General features: G+C 36.4%; 1 long non-coding RNA gene across 1 annotated transcript in view; it reads left to right on the top strand.

The window, feature by feature from the left end:
- The first annotated feature begins 4,230 nt into the window (after window positions 1-4,230).
- The window catches only part of LOC136834963 (uncharacterized), a 90,377-nt gene continuing 75,779 nt past the window's right edge, over window positions 4,231-18,828 (top strand). Inside the window, exons 1-2 of the long non-coding RNA XR_010851941.1 lie at window positions 4,231-4,495; window positions 10,102-10,167. This is a non-coding gene — a long non-coding RNA (uncharacterized lncRNA). The remainder of the gene's footprint in view (window positions 4,496-10,101; window positions 10,168-18,828) is intronic.

Raw genomic sequence — 18,828 nt, 5'->3', positions numbered from 1 at the left:
GGTGAACGTCTTAGATTCAGCCATGGCAGAATTGATGATAACCTAGACCTAGCTGGAAGTGGTGTTAGTTTATTGTCTTCATGCTCATACAGCCCAGTCTAGTTATTATTTTGCACTATTTTTTACCCCATCTTCGTTATTCCAATTGTTCATGCAGACTAGGCTTAGCAACATGAATGAGACATTGCATATGGGCCTACGGGAGTCAGGCGTAAGGTGATTTATCTTCACTTTTGGCCTCTCCTCATCCTGTGACAGTCATAGGTAGCCTTGATCACACCAATCAAGCGTGTGATTAATGGTTTAAAATAAACATTAAGTTACACACTTAATGCTCGTAATGCTTGGGGTTTTTAGCTTATTAACATTGCCTGATTGTTAACAATCATACACAAAGCGCACCTTTTTTTCAAGTCCAACAATGGGGGAGTTCAACAATGCAATCCCTCAAACGCATTGCGTTGATAACGGTTTGACGTAATAGAATCTCAGCGCACTTGCAGTTATTTCGTGGCCCCTACATTGTATGAGAAGCAGGTGTGATCTCGTACATGCAGACTGAATATTATAGAAGTAGGCCTACAAAGCTTGAAACGGAGTGGCCGATCAAAGCCAGGCAAACTGAACGGCAATATAGCATAATATATATATTTAATAATCATATTTGATATTACACAGTTATAGATGCACAGATGTAAATCATATATACTAATATATCCCCTAATTTAATGATTTGATTTGCAAATACTATTTTAGCGCTATCATTATCAGTGGTTTGGAGAATCACAAAAGTACCTTTTTCCTTCGTTTGGTAAAAACGCACGCACTCAGCACGCAAAAATCTTTAATCGCTGTACAATTGGATAAATGCCTCGCTATCAGGATTATTCTTCGAATGCATGTTGTAATAACACACACTATTAGTCCCATATTAGCCGATTTAATAAAGGGTATAGGTCGGGTGTTAGAGTTTCCGCCATCAAGAAAAGTGCAAATCTCTCACATACTTTGGTAACCGTAGACCTACAATCTGGCGCTAGACATTTAAGTCTAGATAATGGGTGTTGACGATTCAGTTAACCCCAATTAATGAGTGTATGCTTACGCAAGAGTCAGGTGTTTTACATGGTATGAACGCGAGTACCGCTATTAAGGATTAATTAACTGGTTACTGTTGTGTTCTCCTTGCTGCTGTTCTGCTGTCCCTAGCACCGGGTAGAAACTCCTTGTCTGCAGCTGTTAGTTTTCTTAACGTTGTTGCATTGGCCCTGCTCTGTTGTATTTTTTCATTTAGCATCTTAGCAACATTTGTTTTCCGACCCAAGTGTTTGAATATTGAATACTTAGTTGCCACGTAGTTGTTGTATTAGCTTACCACTCTCGGGCCAAGTCTTTTTTTTCGGGTCTGGGCTAGAAAAGGGTATTACTTTCCTGTCCCATCTGTTAAGATATTTCAGATATGTAAGTTCTTGTATAGCCGTTTCATTAGACAAAATTGTAATACATTTTGTTTTGTAGTTTTCTATGATTAGAGGTTAATACGGGATAATTTACGGCAATATCTTAAACACATTTAAATCTTACCAGAACATTGAAATTTCCATGTAAATTGCTGATGGTTATTTTTGTTTTAATAATAGCAGAAAGTCTCGTTAATAACTATCTGACTTTTTGGATCACCTGTGCATTTGATTATAATATTTATTTGGATATTTCAGTTCATTTTTGTAAGAAGTTTAAGGATCTAGTAAGGGCTTGCACGTTGTCCGTATTTTATGTCCTACAACCAGACTAATTAGGTGAATGATCTCAGATTGTCCTTTGCAGGTAGTATGTTACTGATACTTTCTTATTAATTAATAACCGCGATTAACCCCCCTCTCTCTCCATGGACCCATAAAAGCAAACGCGCGTAGTATGGTTAAGATTACTGCCCAGGTCCCTAATTTTCGAGCAGTTTCACCAGTGTCTTACGAGCCGTTTCATAATTACGTAAGGTTACTATTTGTATTTCTGTGATGTTAACCGTTACAGAATATGACTTAAGTATAACTTTTCTTTGGAGATGCTTACGTAGAAACATGCTTTATTGTCTGTCATCTGTTCTCTGGCAATAAAGTGATTTTGAAAAACCTCATTACCTCAGATTTAACAGCCAGTTTCCCGATTGATAGTTATTGTACAGTGGGGAATTCGGCCAGCTGGTAGTTTCTTAGAATCTCATAATTTTATTCTTGTATTTGTGTTCAGTCTTGTAAGAGGTGAATGGTTCAAGCTGTGATTACGGATATGTTTTCTTCATGGACATTGCGCTGTACAGTCTTCGTAGTGATGTTGTGCATTTCGTGTTGTGGTTGGTTTTAATTCATGAAAGATCCAGGGATTTCGAAAGAAAAGTGTTATTACCGTGATGATAGTGCTTAATGTTCATTTGAGGCGTTGTTGTCGGAAGCATTTGCAAGGAAAAACAGTAAGTGGACTGTTTTTTAGACTTTTTTTATTGACTAAAGAACCTTGCATATAGACCCATGTTGCAATATTTTTATTATTAGCTTCAGAATCTTACTTATAGACCCATGTAATAATTTTCATTGGCTTCAAAACCTTGCTTATAGACCTATGTTGTAATTTACTGTTGTTGGTTTCAGAACCTTGCATATACTGTAGACCCATGTTATAATTATTTTGCTTCAGAACCTTGCATGTACACCCATGTTGTAATGTATTTTTTATTGGCTTCAGAGCCTTGCATGTAGATCCATGTTGTATGTAATGTATTTTTTATTGGCTTTAGAACCTTTCATATAGGTCCATGTAATTATTTTTTATTGGCTGCAGAACCTTTCATATAGGTCCATGTTGTAATTATTTTTATTGGCTTCAGAACCTTGCATATAGACCCATCTTGTAATTATTTTTTATTGGCTTCATAACTTTGCATGCAGACCCTTGTTGTAGTGTACTTTTTTATTGGTTTTAGAACTTAGCATATAGACCTGTGTTGTAATTATTTTTTATTGGCTTCAGAACCTTCCATATAGACCCATGGTGTAATTATTTTTTTTATTGGATTCAGAACCTTGCTTATAGACTTATGTTGTAATGTTGACGTAATATTGACGTATGACGTGACAAGCGTTCGTCCATAGGGAATGTTCCCAGGCTAATGATCTTTTTAGTGTGGTCTTATGAATTTATGAAAATTTTATTAATTATGCTTCCGATTTTTATATCGGAACTATCGTGGGTAGTTCATAAAATGCATTTGGTTCAAACTGAGAAGCATAAGACCTTTCCCTCGTTGACTATTGATGATATGGAGGCAGAGGCAGGGCGGTAAAGCAATGAGTCCATCAGTTTATTTATTGTAAAATAAGCGTCATTCAAGGGTTAGTGCGCCATACAGCATTTTGGGGAGAGAAGCGCACTCCCTACTCGAACCAAGAAGAGAAACACAGAAATTAAATCCCATAATCATCATTTTAGGTTTTTATTTTTAGGCCCATGTTGCCTATAATGTTTTGTTGCGGATGTTACAGTTAAACAAGGTGAAATAAGTGCCTCTTCACGTGACTAGTCCTAAGCGCTTATCGAGAAGGTAAAGTCATTGTGTTTATGAACGTTGATTATTGAGTAGAGAAAACCTTGTTCATTTTGAATTTTAACAATGATACTGAAAAAATTACCGGTTGGTGGTTATTAGTATTCGTGAACAACTTTATGTTGAGGGAGCCGAAGGACAATGAAACGAGCGAGCGAGAGAGAGAGAGAGAGAGAGAGAGAGAGAGAGAGAGAGAGAGAGAGAGAGAGAGAGTACAAGTTTGTCAAAATAATGAAGGTAATTACATATAAACAAAACAGTAAAATCATTTCCTTCCACAGCATGACCGAAGTATTTTGTTTTTCCGTTGGGCTTGTCGATAATGCCAGTTTCTTCCGGTGGGTACAGACGTCCCTTACATCCAAAGGGGCAAGGGTATGAAAAAGGGAGATGCCCTTCTCTCCATGAACATGGGGAAGGGGAGATGGGAAACTCCCTTTCTCATTCTCTCTCTCTCTCTCTACTTCCCAGCCGCTAGGAGAGTAGGGGAGTTCTCCAACCCCCACCCTCGGTTAGGAACCCTCCTCCCCTCGCCTTGCTAAGGTTGGGGGTGGCGGGGATGGGGGTTTTAGCACCTTCTGGGCACGTCTCCCGTGGCATCAAGTGTGGCTGCCTCACGACGAGGGCCCAGTGTGTGTGTCCCTGTGTTGCTGAGTGTGTGTATTAGCTGCTGAGCCCCGTCGAACTTTGATCCCCGTATATAAGTTTTCGAACTCACTTCGAGTATAATCTTATTCACGAACTTTTCATCTTCGAACTTTTTTCTAGAAAGCCGATTGCAGCAACGGTCGTTGCGCGTTTTAAGTGTTGTTGACCGGAGGAGTTGAGAGTGGCAGCGCCCCTGTCAGGCTCCCTAGGGCGAGGGGGTCGACCTGACACCGCTGCCCTAGACAGGTCAGTATGGGTCAAGGTCGTGGCGTTGTAGAACTGAGTTTTGCAATGCAGATTTTTTGGGGGTTTGGTTTGGTGAATTTTAATATAGAATTAAAGTCACTTGGCAAGTAATTAATCGTATGGTATAACCTAGAAAAAAGCACTGACTTTCAAAGCAATTTACAAGTACAATTTTCTTACGTGAAAAGGAATAAAAGTTGAATAATAATAGTCCTCAGTGCTTGAAGAATGTTTGTTTTCATATAAGGAAATATCCCCAAGATCAGTTCGCCAATTTTCTGGTCAAAAATAGATTTACAAATTTAGCGGTTCTGTGGATGAATTTCTTCCATTTTCTTATATTTCCCCCATTATCTTTTTTTTTCTTTTCTCAGTGTGTTTGCTTTCATTGTAAATAGATTTGCTTTCATTGTAAATAGATTTGCAACATTCACGGATAAGAAGTTATTGCCACGACGAACGAAAAACAAAATTAATCTGCCAAATAGCAGTTGTATGTGATTCATATGTCAACACATATATCAGATAGATTTGGAAGCGGAGGTACATTAGTTCTCAGCCTTATATTTAAATGTAGTCAAGACCGGCCCCTAGCTGCAACCCCTTTCGTTCCTTTTACTGTACCTCCTTTCATATTCTTTTTCTTCCACCTTACTTGTCACCCTCTCCTAACAACTGATTCATAGTGCAACTGCGAGGTTTCCTCCTGTTACACCTTTCAAACTTTTACGGTCAGTTTCCGTTTCAGCGCTGAATGGCCTCATTGGTCCCAGTGCTTGGCCTTTGGCCTAATTCTGTATTCAATTCAATTGAGTGTAGTCAAGACCGATTTAAACTTCTTTGAAAGATGAACTTTTATTTTTTTATCGAAGGCCGACGGGATGGTCGACTAAACTCCACACATTCGCTTCCTGAAAGTGGGATGGTTATATGAAGCTGGAGGAAGAATTTATAAGAATTGTCGATAGTTAAGTAGGTAAATAAGCCGTAGCTCATAGGGAAGAGTGGGAAAAAATGTCAAGGAAATATAAATGGCAATAAACGGCCATTAACATGAAGGAATATTTTATGAACCAGTGAGAGCAAGATAATGGAGTTTTATTTGATTTTTGGTTCGTGTGAATAGTATTATTATTATTATTATTATTATTATTATTATTATTATTATTATTATTATTATTATTATTAGTGTTTAGAGGAATATTATATGAATCAGTGATGGGGAGATAAACGAGTTTTATTTGATCTTTTGGTTCGTGTGAATGGTTATTATTATTATTATTATTATTATTATTATTATTATTATTATTAGCGTTTATAATGCCGCAGGGGAATTACTGCATTCCCACCCCGTGAAAAGGGGGAGGGAATTGTGTCTAAAGGGAGTGCATTTCTTTTTGTTTTAGTACTTGCTTTTTTCAGCAAATGAGCTCTCTCTCTCTCTCTCTCTCTCTCTCTCTCTCTCTCTCTCTCTCTGCGTGTGTGGTGTGTCTCTGTTAACTTATTCTTGTTCCTTTGCTCTTAACGTCGACAGCTCTCATTATTTCATGTCAGTCTACAACACCCCCTCTCTCTCTCTCTCTCTCTCTCTCTCTCTCTCTCTGGTGTGTTTTCGTTAACTTCTATCTTGCTCTTTTGTCACAGTCCTCGTTGTTTGAAGCCAGCCTACGACTTTTTCTCTCTCTCTCTCTCTCTCTCTCTCTCTCTCTCTCTCTCTCTCTCTCTCTCTCTCTCTGTCAGACGCATTGTGCTTTATTTTAGCGTCATCCATCATGATGCAAAAATGCCAAATACTTCCTGCTGCTGCTGCACGTCGTCGTCGTCTTGGCCGCTGGAGGAGTTAGCGAGCAAGCCAAGTGATTTTTGCTCGGCGGGACAACCGCCAAGTATCTATCTGCTCTCGCTCGCTCTCAGGTGGACGACGGCAATTGCTCCACGGATTTTTCTGTTGCTCGTTGTTTTCTGCATTGGGAGTTTTTTTTTTTTCTGTAGCGTTTGTTGCGATTAATGCAGTTTTTTTTTGTGGGGGAAGGGGGGGAAGTAGTTGAGGGAAACCGTTCGTAATTTTTGGGATTTTGTTTTGTGTGAGTTGATATCTTAGTGAACTTCGTGTAATTTTATATTAATGCAGTTTTTTTTTTTTGGAGGGGGGAATTTGAGTTGTGGAAGATCTTCGATGGCTTAATTTCTATGGTGTTTTGTAGGTTTGAGTTGTCGGTGAACTTCGTGATTTTTTTTTTTCGATTACAGGCCGAGAGTAATGATTGGTAAATAAAACACCAGTTATGTTGTAAGTTGTGATTATCTATAATAAACAGCTTGTCTCTTTTGAAATGTTCATGCTTTATACATTTGTTACACACATATATATATAGATGGATATATAGATAATTATGTATATGCATTCAATATATATACTGTACGTATATATGCAAATATATGCATGTCTGTATATATGTATATAACTCTGAGAGAGAGAGAGAGAGAGAAAGAGAGAGAGAAAAAAATCAGCAAAGTCACGAGCTCGCTTAACCTAAGTATGTCAGTGGATGTGCCCTCTGTTCTGAGGTTCATTTCCTTATAATTTGTATTCTCTTCAGTGCACCTCACGCGGTGCACTGTAGGCATTACTTAAGGTTCTTTTCAGTCTCCCTTCGGGCCCTAATTGCAACCCCTTCCATTCCTTTTACTGTACCTCTGTTCATTTTTTCTTTCTTCCATCTTACTTTCCACTCCCTCTAACAGTTAATTCGTAGTGCAACAGCGAGATATTCCCTTTCAGCGCTGAATGACCCCATAGATCCCAGTCCTTGGCCTTTGGACTAAATTTTATATTCTCATCTATTCTATTCCATGCTGATGTTTTAGGCAACCGAGTCTCTGCTATAAAGATGACGTTCTCAGATCTTTCAAATTACATTTGTTATTCCCCGTAATGAATAAAATTTCCTGACGATGTTTTTTTGTGTTTATTTTTATGTAAGCGATTGTCACCTCTTAAAAGCAAAGGGTGTTTTAAACATATAATACAATTTCAAGTAGATAATAATGTTCTTGATTCGTTTAAATACAAGAAGAATATTTCGAAAAATAGCATAGATTTTTAGTATTGCTTTTGAAATTATTACACGTATCTTCATTGATGTACATTTCAAATTTAAGATAAATATTTCCAAAAATACCATATTTGCGGAAACAGCACGTAGCATATTTACGCCTTCCTTACGACATTCCTCATAATCCTTTCATCTCTCTCCCCCTCTTAGTTATCAGCGTATCTGGGTTATTCCGGGGTTGGGAATATGGAAACAGAAAAACAATAACTTGCCTTTTTTTTGGCGGAAGCTGTGTGCTTTGTGTCTTTTGAAAACAGCAGTCGCTGTTTTTCCGTCATTTTAATCTTGGGGATCTCGTTAGTCTGAGAGATAGCGAAGGTGAATGGTTTTCCCTCCGTACAATTTTTATTTTTTTGTGTGTGTTTTAATGGTTACCTTTGTATGGCTTTTGACAGTTTACGAAAAAAAGCTCCGAAGATTTAGCTTTTCGCTGGTGTGAATTTCTCAGTGGTTTAGAGGCGTGACGAATCTTAGTTTATATATAAAATATATATATACACATATCTTTATGTGTATATTTATATATATACTTAAATATATATTATATATTATATATACATATATTATACATATATATATATATATATATATATATACTGTATATATAATTATATATATATATACTGTATATATATATATATATATATATATATATATATATATATATATATATATATATATATATATATATATATATATATATATATATATATATATATATATATATATATATATATATATATATATATATATATATATATATATATATATATATATATATATATATATATATATATATATATATATATATATATATATATATATATATATATATATATATATATATATATATATATATATATATATATATATATATATATATATATATATCTGCATTAATACGTTTCAAAGTAAGCAAATTACGCGTGGAACCTTTACCATCCGATGTGTATCAGAAATCATTGAACGCTCTCTCTCTCTCTCTCTCTCTCTCTCTCTCTCTCTCTCTCTCTCTCTCTCTCTCTCTCTCTCCAGTGTCATCTTTGGCTATAGCTCGGTGACTCACACCGCCTTCAATCGTGGCTATTTTCAATGGCGTATCATCATCACCTTCCCACTCTTATTTCGACCTGAGATTTGCATCATGCCTGCATCGAGCTAAATGGGTATATAGGCTAACCAACCTCGAGATTTCAATGAACAGTCTGTCTTAGTATTTGAGTTTGATTATTAGCAATGTTTGAGCGCAGCTGTTCAATTCTTTTATTTATTTACTTTTTTCTTGCTTCGTACAATTGGTATTTTTGTACTCTGTTATGTCTGCCTAGTTAGAATTAGAATTGGAATATTAAATCTAGGCCTAAGGCCAAGAGCTTGGACCTACGAGGTCATACAGCGCTGAAAGGGAAATTGACAGTAAGAAGGCTTGAAAGGTGTAACAGGAGGAAAACCTCGCAGATGCACTATGAAACAATTGTTAAAATAATTATGGGTTAGCCTTTTAAAGAATGGAACGTAATAGGCAGCAGAGAAAACAGCAGTTGGAGAGAATTCTCTCTCTCTCTCTCTCTCTCTCTCTCTCTATCTCGGATGATGATAGGAACAAGTGGTCTCATTTTCTTCAAAATATGCCATGCTCTGAATCAGGTACTAGATTGTGTGGCGTCTGTTGTGAATATTTTTTTTTTTTGGAGAGAGAGAGAGAGAGAGAGAGAGAGAGAGAGAGAATGTTACAATGGTAACGCCTTTTCTGTCAGCATTTCCTTATAATTGTTCTGTATATGTCGCCTTCTTATATTTTGAAAGGTAACGTTTTCAATGCATGAAAGAATTCTTGAAGCGCATTCAACTATTCTTAGCTCTTATAACTTCCCTTTGCTTGCTCGGCAGTGGGTAGTTTTCATATGTATATTTTTTGCGTATAAAAATTGCCTATATTTTTTGCTTATAAGAAATGCCTATAATAGATCCAATATCAGCAAGTCATTATGGCTCGCGTCAGTTTTGTATGCAAACACTTTGTTAGATATTTCTTAGTGCCCCAGGTTTTGCGGTAAATCATCAATCAGCACTTTAGACAAGTCATTTATTTATTTATGCGGCACTTTAAATGAAGAACATTTCACCAAATCAGGATACAATTCAATCATGTAAATTTGTGCAGCTCCTCAATATTTCACTCCTCGACACTTCATTACTTCATTAAAATATCGCCATTAATCAGTTATTCTTCATCATCGTCTAGACCTTTTTGTTTGCTACAGTTTTTGAATGGAAGAATATAGAGCATGATATTCATTGACAAAGTTGTGTGCATTTCAACATACTTTTCGTACGACACATTTCCTTCAACATTGTTGTTCAGCTCTTCAGAATCTTCACCTGTATTTGCTGAAGTGGCACCTCTTAGCTGTTCACTCACTTTACTAGTATTACTTGATACACCACTTTTTCTCTTGCAACATTACTCAACACTTGCAACCACTTCAGGTGATGCTCTCGCTCTGCTTCGGTCTTCAGGCAGTAGCACGTTGGGCAGCGCTCAGATTCGCTCAGGTAAACACTTCGGGTTATTGCAGCCTTTTGGTTGTTATTAATAGTGCCTCTTCACATGACCCTGGCAGTACCCAACCGCTTGACCTTTAATGCATCTGTTCACTTGACTCTGGTCTAGTTTGTCAACTTTAGTTAGGTGCCCCTGTGTATTTGATCCTGGCATAGTCTGTCCTCTTGACTGTTCTAGCCTGTCCACTCACTGGGTGTTGCATCATTTCACTAGAATGCCGCAGTTCATCTACGTTTTTCTGGTCTAGTCTATCCACGTGCCCCTGGAAAATTGCAATAACTTGCCCTTGATGTTGTCCTACTTAGCACATGACCACAGATGCACTTTTGATCCAGGTTGCATCCGTTTATTGGACATATTTGACATGTTCGCTTGACTGTAGCCGTGTTTGTACTTGGCCTGGGCTTGCTTTGTGTACTTGTTTTATTGTACATATTCACTTGATCGTTGCAATGTTTGTATACTTAACTCTGGCTGTGTCTGTCCACTTGACCCCTTTCCATGTCTGATCACTTGACCATCCAGATGTTTGTCCTCATTACCCTGACTAAATATGTCCAGATATTTCTGCCCTTGGTCACGTCTGTGTACTGTGCTTGGTTTTGGTCATCATCAAACATCAAACCTCAACCAAGCATCAAACTTTTGAAATGCCCTCTTGTTAACTGTCCCACTTTTGGTTGTCAGAATCCCCATTGCATTATTTTATCACCAGTTCGCTTTGCAACCAGCTCTCATTGTGCTTTTCCTACCTCCGTTACCAGGCAGTCAGCTATTAGTGTTTCTCGTTTAGTCCTTAACGCTTTGATGTTTTCAGTTTTGTCGTGCAGTGCCTGGATGACACTCTTGAGATAGAATAGTGGATTGCAGTGCCTTTTTCTTACTTCCTTCCTTGCCAACCACGTTTCACTCATTATTCCTAACAAGAAACAGGCTGAGTCAGAATTAACAGTAGTCTTTGCTGTGGTAAACATAATTCCTTAGTGAAAAGCCCTGAATTGTTACTTTTGCTTAGACGAAATGTAAATGAAAAGAGCAAATTCAGCTTGGTTAGAGGTACTTTAAATAAAAAGAGCAATTAAATTTGGTTAGAGGTACATTAAATAAAAAGAGCATTTCAGTTGGGTTAGAGGTACATTATATAAAAAGAGCAATTAAATTTGGTTAGAGGTACATTAAATAAAAGAGCAATTAAATTTGGTTAGAGGTACATTAAATAAAAGAGCAGTTAAATTTGGTTAGAGGTACATTAAATAAAAAGAGCATTTCAGTTGGGTTAGAGGTACATTAAATAAAAAGAGCAATTAAATTTGGTTAGAGGTACATTAAATAAAAGAGCAATTCAGTTGGGTTAGAGGTACATTGAATAAAAAGAGCATTTCAGATGGGTTAGAGGTACATTAAATAAAAAGAGCCATTAATCTTGGTTATAGGTACATTAAATAAAAAGAGCTATCAAATTTGGTTAGAGGTACATTAAATAAAAAGAGCATTTAAATTTGGTTAAAGGTACTTTGAATAAAAAAGCAATTCAGTTGGGTTAGAGGTACATTAAATAAAAAGAGCAATTCATCTTGGTTGGAGGTACATTAAATGAAAAGAGCAGTTAATCTTGGTTAGAGGTACATTAAATAAAAAGAGCAATTCATCTTGGTTAGAGGTACATTAAATAAAAAGAGCAATTAATCTTGGTTGGAGGTACATTAAATAAAAAGCAATTAATCTTGGTTAGAGGTACATTAAATAAATAGAGCAATTCATCTTGGTTAGAGGTACATTAAATAAAAAGAGCAATTAATCTTGGTTAGAGGTACATTAAATAAAAAGAGCAATTCAGTTTGGTTAGAGGTACTTTAAATAGCACAAGCATAGCTCAATCTTTTTTTTATAAGTACCGGTATGTCATTAACCCTGCTTGAGATTCATTGAATTTGAATGTGATACTTTTCCTCAGTGCTTTTGCTGCTTGCTGCTTTTTTATTCGCCCGTGGTCTTGCCTTGCTGCTTTAACTTAACTAATGATTCTTTGTCATTTCGGAATGACTGCCATCAATAAGTTATTGTCCTTTTTTTAATAGGTTGTTTAATAGGGGTGGTCAGTCAGAAATGTTTTATACTTGTGATAGTTTTAATTCATTTCACTACGGTTTTAGTGATCTTGCTGATTTGAACTCTTAGCAATTTCTTCATATGAATAGCTGAAATCCATCTCTCTCTCTCTCTCTCTCTCTCTCTCTCTCTCTCTCTCTCTCTCTCTCTCTCTCTGGCAGCCATTCCAGCTTCAACTGTTGTAGCTTTCTTTGTGTGGATTTGATGTAACAATTTGTTTTTTTTTTCCTGCAATTAATATATAAATCTTTCTCTAACAGTCGGACTGTATGGTTCTGCTGATGTTATAGCTTTCGTTTGTAGTTAATTTATTAAAGATTTTTTTTTTATCATAGTTAAATAACGGATCTATTGTGACCCTTTGTTAATTCAGTGTCACACGATGACGTCAGATTCGTGTGGCAAAACTCAGTTCACGCATGCTCGCTGTTGTGTGATTTTACGAGGAGGAAGTTGCATAACTTTAAATTTGCCCCTGTATTGAATAATGTTGAATACTTGATGCAGTGTGGCCACAGGATACAAAAAAAAAAAGAAAAAAAATCCTGAAAACGCGCTCATGTGAAATCGCCCTGTGTCGTATTGTCGCTTAAAACGTGCTCTTCCGGCACCGCTGTTTGTGTCATAATATTGTATAAAACGTGCTTTTGCGACACTGCCTTGGAGTCATGATCGTCCCATGAAACGTGCTTTGCGACTCCGCATTTTGTGTCAGCATTGTCTAATAAAGCTTGCTTTTTTGGCACCGTTTATTGAAGAAAACTTGCTCGCGTGGCGCTGCCCTCGGTGTCATAATACTGTCTCTTTGTTTAATGTCGCCGTAGAAAGAGGAGTGGACTTCCTACTAGTACATATATCAGGGCCTCAAATTGGTCGACACTCTTTGAGAAATGAAGGTTGTACGCAGATCCCAAGCCAATCCTACGTAAATCTAGCGGCGAGTTTTACTTCTTAGTGTAAACATCATCTTTAGGATTTGAAGGGCATTACGCCTGTCAGAGTAACTTACATCTCTTAAAACTGTGACGTAGATGTTTAAGAGGGACTCATATAGACCGTAGATTGGTCGTTTTGAAGGAACTGTAAAGTTTAAGCAAACATCATCCCTTGGATTAAAGGACCTTACGCTCCTCCGTTCAAATGGCTTGTGATCGCTTTGAAATCCAGGTACACAGCAAAGAGCGTTGCCTAGGAGTTAAAGGGGGTAGTGGGTAGGCTTTCAAATGAGGCTTTTGAAAGATCTTTTGACGTATTAGGTAAACAGCACATTTCGGATAGCAGGGCTTTATGTTTATCGTTGTACTTAACAAGAAATATTTTTCGTAAACCCGTTAACGCAAAGCTATAGAAGTCTTTCCCGTAGGGGGCCAGCGCTTTCAGTACACCTCACTTTGAGCACTGTAGGTATTACTTAAGGTTCTTTGCAGCTGTAACCCCTTTTATTCCTCCATTCATATTCTCTTTCCTCCATCTTCTTTCTACCCTCTTCTAACAGTTGTTTCACAGTGCAACTGCGAGGTTTTCTCTTGTTACACCTTTCGAATCTTTTGTTCTCAGTTTTTCCTTTTAGTGGTGAGTGACCTCATAGGACCCAGTGCTTGGCACTTGGCCTAAATTTTATATACTATTCCATTCCATAGAGGTCTGGGTAGGCGCTTATTTAAGGCATTTAAAAGTACTTTGACGTCTCGTGTAAACTTCTATCTTTGAACTAAAGACTGTTAGGTTTGTCATGTAGATTAACGGTCGATAGATGTCTTGCAAATCGAGAAACCACTCATTATTATTATTATTATTATTATTATTATTATTATTATTATTATTATTATTATTCAGTAGATGAAACTTATTCATATGGAACAAGCCCACCACAGGCGCCATTTGGCTATCGTCCTCGGCCGGCCAATGAAGAATTAGAGGAATTTATTTCTGGTGATAGAAACTCATTTCTCGTCATCGTGTGGTTCGGATTCCACAATAAGCTGTAGGTCCCGTTACTAGGTAACCAGTTGGTTCTTAGCCACGTAAAATAAACCTAATCCTTCGGGCCAGCCCTAGGGGAGCTGTTAATCAGCTCAGTGGTCTGTTAAACTAAGGTATACTTATCTTAACTTAGGGACCATTTACTTGAAATTCAAGCTTCCAAAGAATATGGTGTTCATTAGGCAGAAGTAAAAGGAAGTTAAGTATACCTTAGTTTAACCAGACCACTGAGCTGATTAACAGTTCTCCTAGGGCTTGCCCAAAGGATTAGACTTATTTAACGTGGCTAAGAACCAATTGGTTACCTAGCAACGGGACCTACAGCTTATTGTGGAATCCGAACCACATTATAACGAGAAATGAATTTCCATCACCAGAAATAAATTCCTCTAATTCTTCATTGGCCGGCCGGAGACTCGAACTCGGGCCTAGCAGAGTGCTAGCCGAGAACTCTACCGACTCATCCAACGAGGAACCAGAAGTAAGAGGAGGTAAAGGGAAATACAGAAAGAAGAGATCCAACTTATTAAAAAAGAAAAAATAATAAATGTATAAATAGATAAAAATGTATTAAAATGCAAGAAGAATAGTATTAGGTTAGTAGGCTAATGCATTGGGTTAGTAGGCTAATGCATTGCATATTCGCTTGAACTTCTGAACTTCCAACTTGAACTTCCAACTCCACGACATCCTCTGGGAGGCTACTTCACATTACATGCAAATCAGCGCCTTGCGTCTGTTGAAATAGGAATCTTTTGGAATAGGGATGGGGTTCGAAGGATTTTTGTATGGCCTGTGATGATGGGGATTTCATTTCTTTGGCAACGTCAAGTTCGATCGACTGTAATTTGTCGTTCTTGTATCTTTGCTACAGTTGTTTTGGAATGTGGACGTTCAAAATGTTATCTGGCTTGCAAAGGTTGAATTTTTCGCATCGTGTTTATTCATGTACGTGTTTCTCACGCACACATACTATATATATACTGTATATATATGTATACACATTTATATATATAAATTTGTATATATATATATATATATATATATATATATATATATATATATATATATATATTATATAAGTATATGTACATGTATGTATATATATTTATAAATACATCGCAGATTTCTTCATCTTCATCTTTTATTGTTATAGTAGTAGTAGTAGTAGTAGTAGTAGTAGTAGTAGTAGTAGTAGTATTAGTAGTAGTGGAAGAACGGTGACAGATTATCATCGTCATCTCCCCAACCTTTGTTGAGCCATTTTGATTCTCCTCATGGACGGTGACATGTCTTTTAGTCCTCAGAAGCAGTTATGAAGATTTATGACGGTGGAAATGCTATAAATAATTGTTTTTACTGCCTTTGAAACCCTTTACCCAACTTTAACCAGCTCCCAAATGATTTAGAGAAATAAACAGCGCAACTCTCTTACGGTTTAAAAAATTGTCATCGTTTAAAAAGAAGCATTTGTAACTGAAAACAGTAGATTTTAATGGGGTGATGATTCCTCCACTAATTAAATGACTTTTTGAAGTAAATCTAAATCACGTACCCTTTTTAAGAATTAAATAATCGTATTATCATTTGAATAGAAATATTTGTAAGAGAAAATAGTACATTTTAAAGGCTTAAAGTAATTCGTGTGTGTATACTGTAATTACTTTAATAACGGCATACACTTTTTCGCTGATTCCCATAGGCCTATGACATTGGCCTATGAATCATTGGCGTTAGACTCACTTTTTTTCTTGTCTTCGATTGTTATAGCGTTATCTCTTTCAAGAGGCAGGTTCTCTTTTTTGTTTTTCTTTTTTCTTTTTAGAGGGTAGGACCGCGCTCTCTCTCTCTCTCTCTCTCTCTGTTTCTTCTCTCTCTCATGTCTAGGGTACGTAATGGCATTACTTTTCCAGTCCCGTCAACCTTTGCACGTGAATTTGTTTTGTACACTGTTCATAGTGTACAGGGCTTAGGAATGATATAAGCTGCTAATTGTAACAAGTGTAATATTAAGTGTTATTACGAGTCATTAATTCTCACGTGACTCTCAAATAGAATAATTTGATGCTATTTCTCTCTCTCTCTCTCTCTCTCTCTCTCTCTCTCTCTCTCTCTCTCTCTCTCTCTCTCTCTCTCTCTCATTTCATGTCTGGTATATATATATATATATATATATATATATATATATATATATATATATATATATATATATATATATATATATATATATATATATATATGTGTGTGTATATACTGTATATATATAATATATAATATATGTAATATATATTGTAATATATATTATATACATACATACATATATATATATATATATATATATATATATATATATATATATATATATATATATATATATACATATATACTGAATTTTTATCGTACAGAGACCGGGCCCTACAGTTACGTTCAAGTTATTGGATACGCCTATGTAATCAAAGGCATTTATTTATCCTGGACTTTCAAGTGATATATGAAAAAAAATAAGTACGTGGTTTTCATTAATCACAAACACAGAGAGTCACACATACAGTATATATATAACATACATTATACATACATACATACATACATACATACATACATATATATATACATACATATATATATATATATATATATATATATATATATATATATATATATATATATATATATATATATATATATATATATATATATTTACTTAGACCGAAGGTTCCATCACCCCCATTGAGATTTGACGTAACTTCAAAACTTATCTTAGAAAGGAAATGGAGGGGCACAGATGATGTATAGACGAATACATACATTCCCGTGTGGAGGGACACGACCATGGATGTCGCAGATACCAGGGAGAGAGTCTGAAATGTCTGTTAGTGTGTGCCCTCTCTCTCTCTCTCTCTCTCACTCTCTCTCTCTCTCTCTCACTCTCTCTCTCTCTCTAAAACCGCATGTACAGGATCACTTAAAGCGGCAATTTTTTGCTCTCTCTCTCTCTCTCTCTCTCTGTGCAGGGTACATTTGCTCTCTTCCTGTATTTGCACAGGACATGTGCTTACCACGTGGGCAGGAAGAGTTAAAAAAGTAATTATGTGTAGGCTTACGTTACATTCTCTCTCTCTCCCGCACATTTATATCATGGTGATTTTAACATACCCAAAATAGTTCGAAAGTAGGAAATTAAACTCTCTCTCTCTCTCTCTCTCTCTCTCTCTCTGCTGTCGTGCCTATGGCGGCATGTCAAAGAAACGATTATTCAGTACTTAGTGGGAATATGTCACCACAGTCTTTAAAGAGCCAACTGACAAGAATATATATTTAATATTACTGTATTGGATGAGACAGGCATGACTGCTTAATTCGGGCTTAGTCACTGAAAGAGAAATGTGATTATTCATTTGTTTTTCTATCATGTGGACATGTATAGTCCCTTCGGCCCCTAGCTGCAACCCCTTTCATTCCTTTTACTGTACCTCCGTTCTTATTCTCTTTCTCCCATCTTACTCTCCACCCTCTCCTAACAATTGATTCGTGGTACAACTGCGAGGTGTTCCTCCTGTTACGCCTTTCAAACCTTTTTGCTGTCAATTTCCGTTTCAGCTCCGAATGACCTCATAGGTCCCAGCGCTTGGCCTTTGGCCTAGATTCTGTACTCTATTCTGTGAGGACATGTAAGGCTGTGGACTATAGTCTTTGCTAAAATGTCTTTTCGTTGTTGAAACTTTAAAGTTCTTTTTGTCATTCTCCTTTTGAATGTGATTCAGCTTACGTAGAAGTATATGCTTCTTTTTGTTTATATATTTCGTCATTTTTTGGCAAAATGTCGAATAATCATTTTATAATTTTTTTAGTTATCTGCATCGACGGTGATTTTATCATTGATCCTTGTTCCAGTAAACTATCAATTCCGCCTCTCTCACTATTGAGGATGTATGGTGAGTGACACACTTGGCACTTTGCTGAAACAAGAATCAACGATAAAATCACCGTCGATGCAGATAACTAAAAAATATGATAGAATGCATATCCGACACTTTGTCAAAAAGGGACGAAATTCATAAACAAAACGAAGCATATACTTCAGTGTCAGCTGAATAACATTCAAAACAGAACGACACAACAAACTTAAAAGTTTCAAATAACGATGAAACAAGAAATCAGTATTAAAATATCAAAGATCTATTCCGAAAGAGCTCAAGTTAAGTTCGGTTTAGCTGTGATAAATTCCAGCTCATGTTTTCTTACTCTGTTTAAAACCAGATATTTTTATTGGGTTTTTATTCGCATATATAAACAGCCGGCGGTGACGAAATTCGTAAGAAATTCTCTCTTAATTAGCTTTGTAAAGGCAGTGTCACACGAACACATTTTCTGGCATCTATACTGGAGTATTTGTTAACGGTAATGAGGCTTGAGAATATTCATATATTCAAAATTTCACTTATATCCAGAATACTGTGACATGCAGAAGGGGCATCCTGTTTTGGTCAGTTTTTAACTGGATTCAGCTAACATGATCCTTCAACTCTCATCTTCAAAGATGAATGTAAATTATATGC

This window comes from Macrobrachium rosenbergii, chromosome 54, assembly GCF_040412425.1.
Source record: "Macrobrachium rosenbergii isolate ZJJX-2024 chromosome 54, ASM4041242v1, whole genome shotgun sequence".
NCBI classification, from domain to species: domain Eukaryota; kingdom Metazoa; phylum Arthropoda; class Malacostraca; order Decapoda; family Palaemonidae; genus Macrobrachium; species Macrobrachium rosenbergii.
This window is presented reverse-complemented; position numbering and strand designations above follow the sequence as displayed.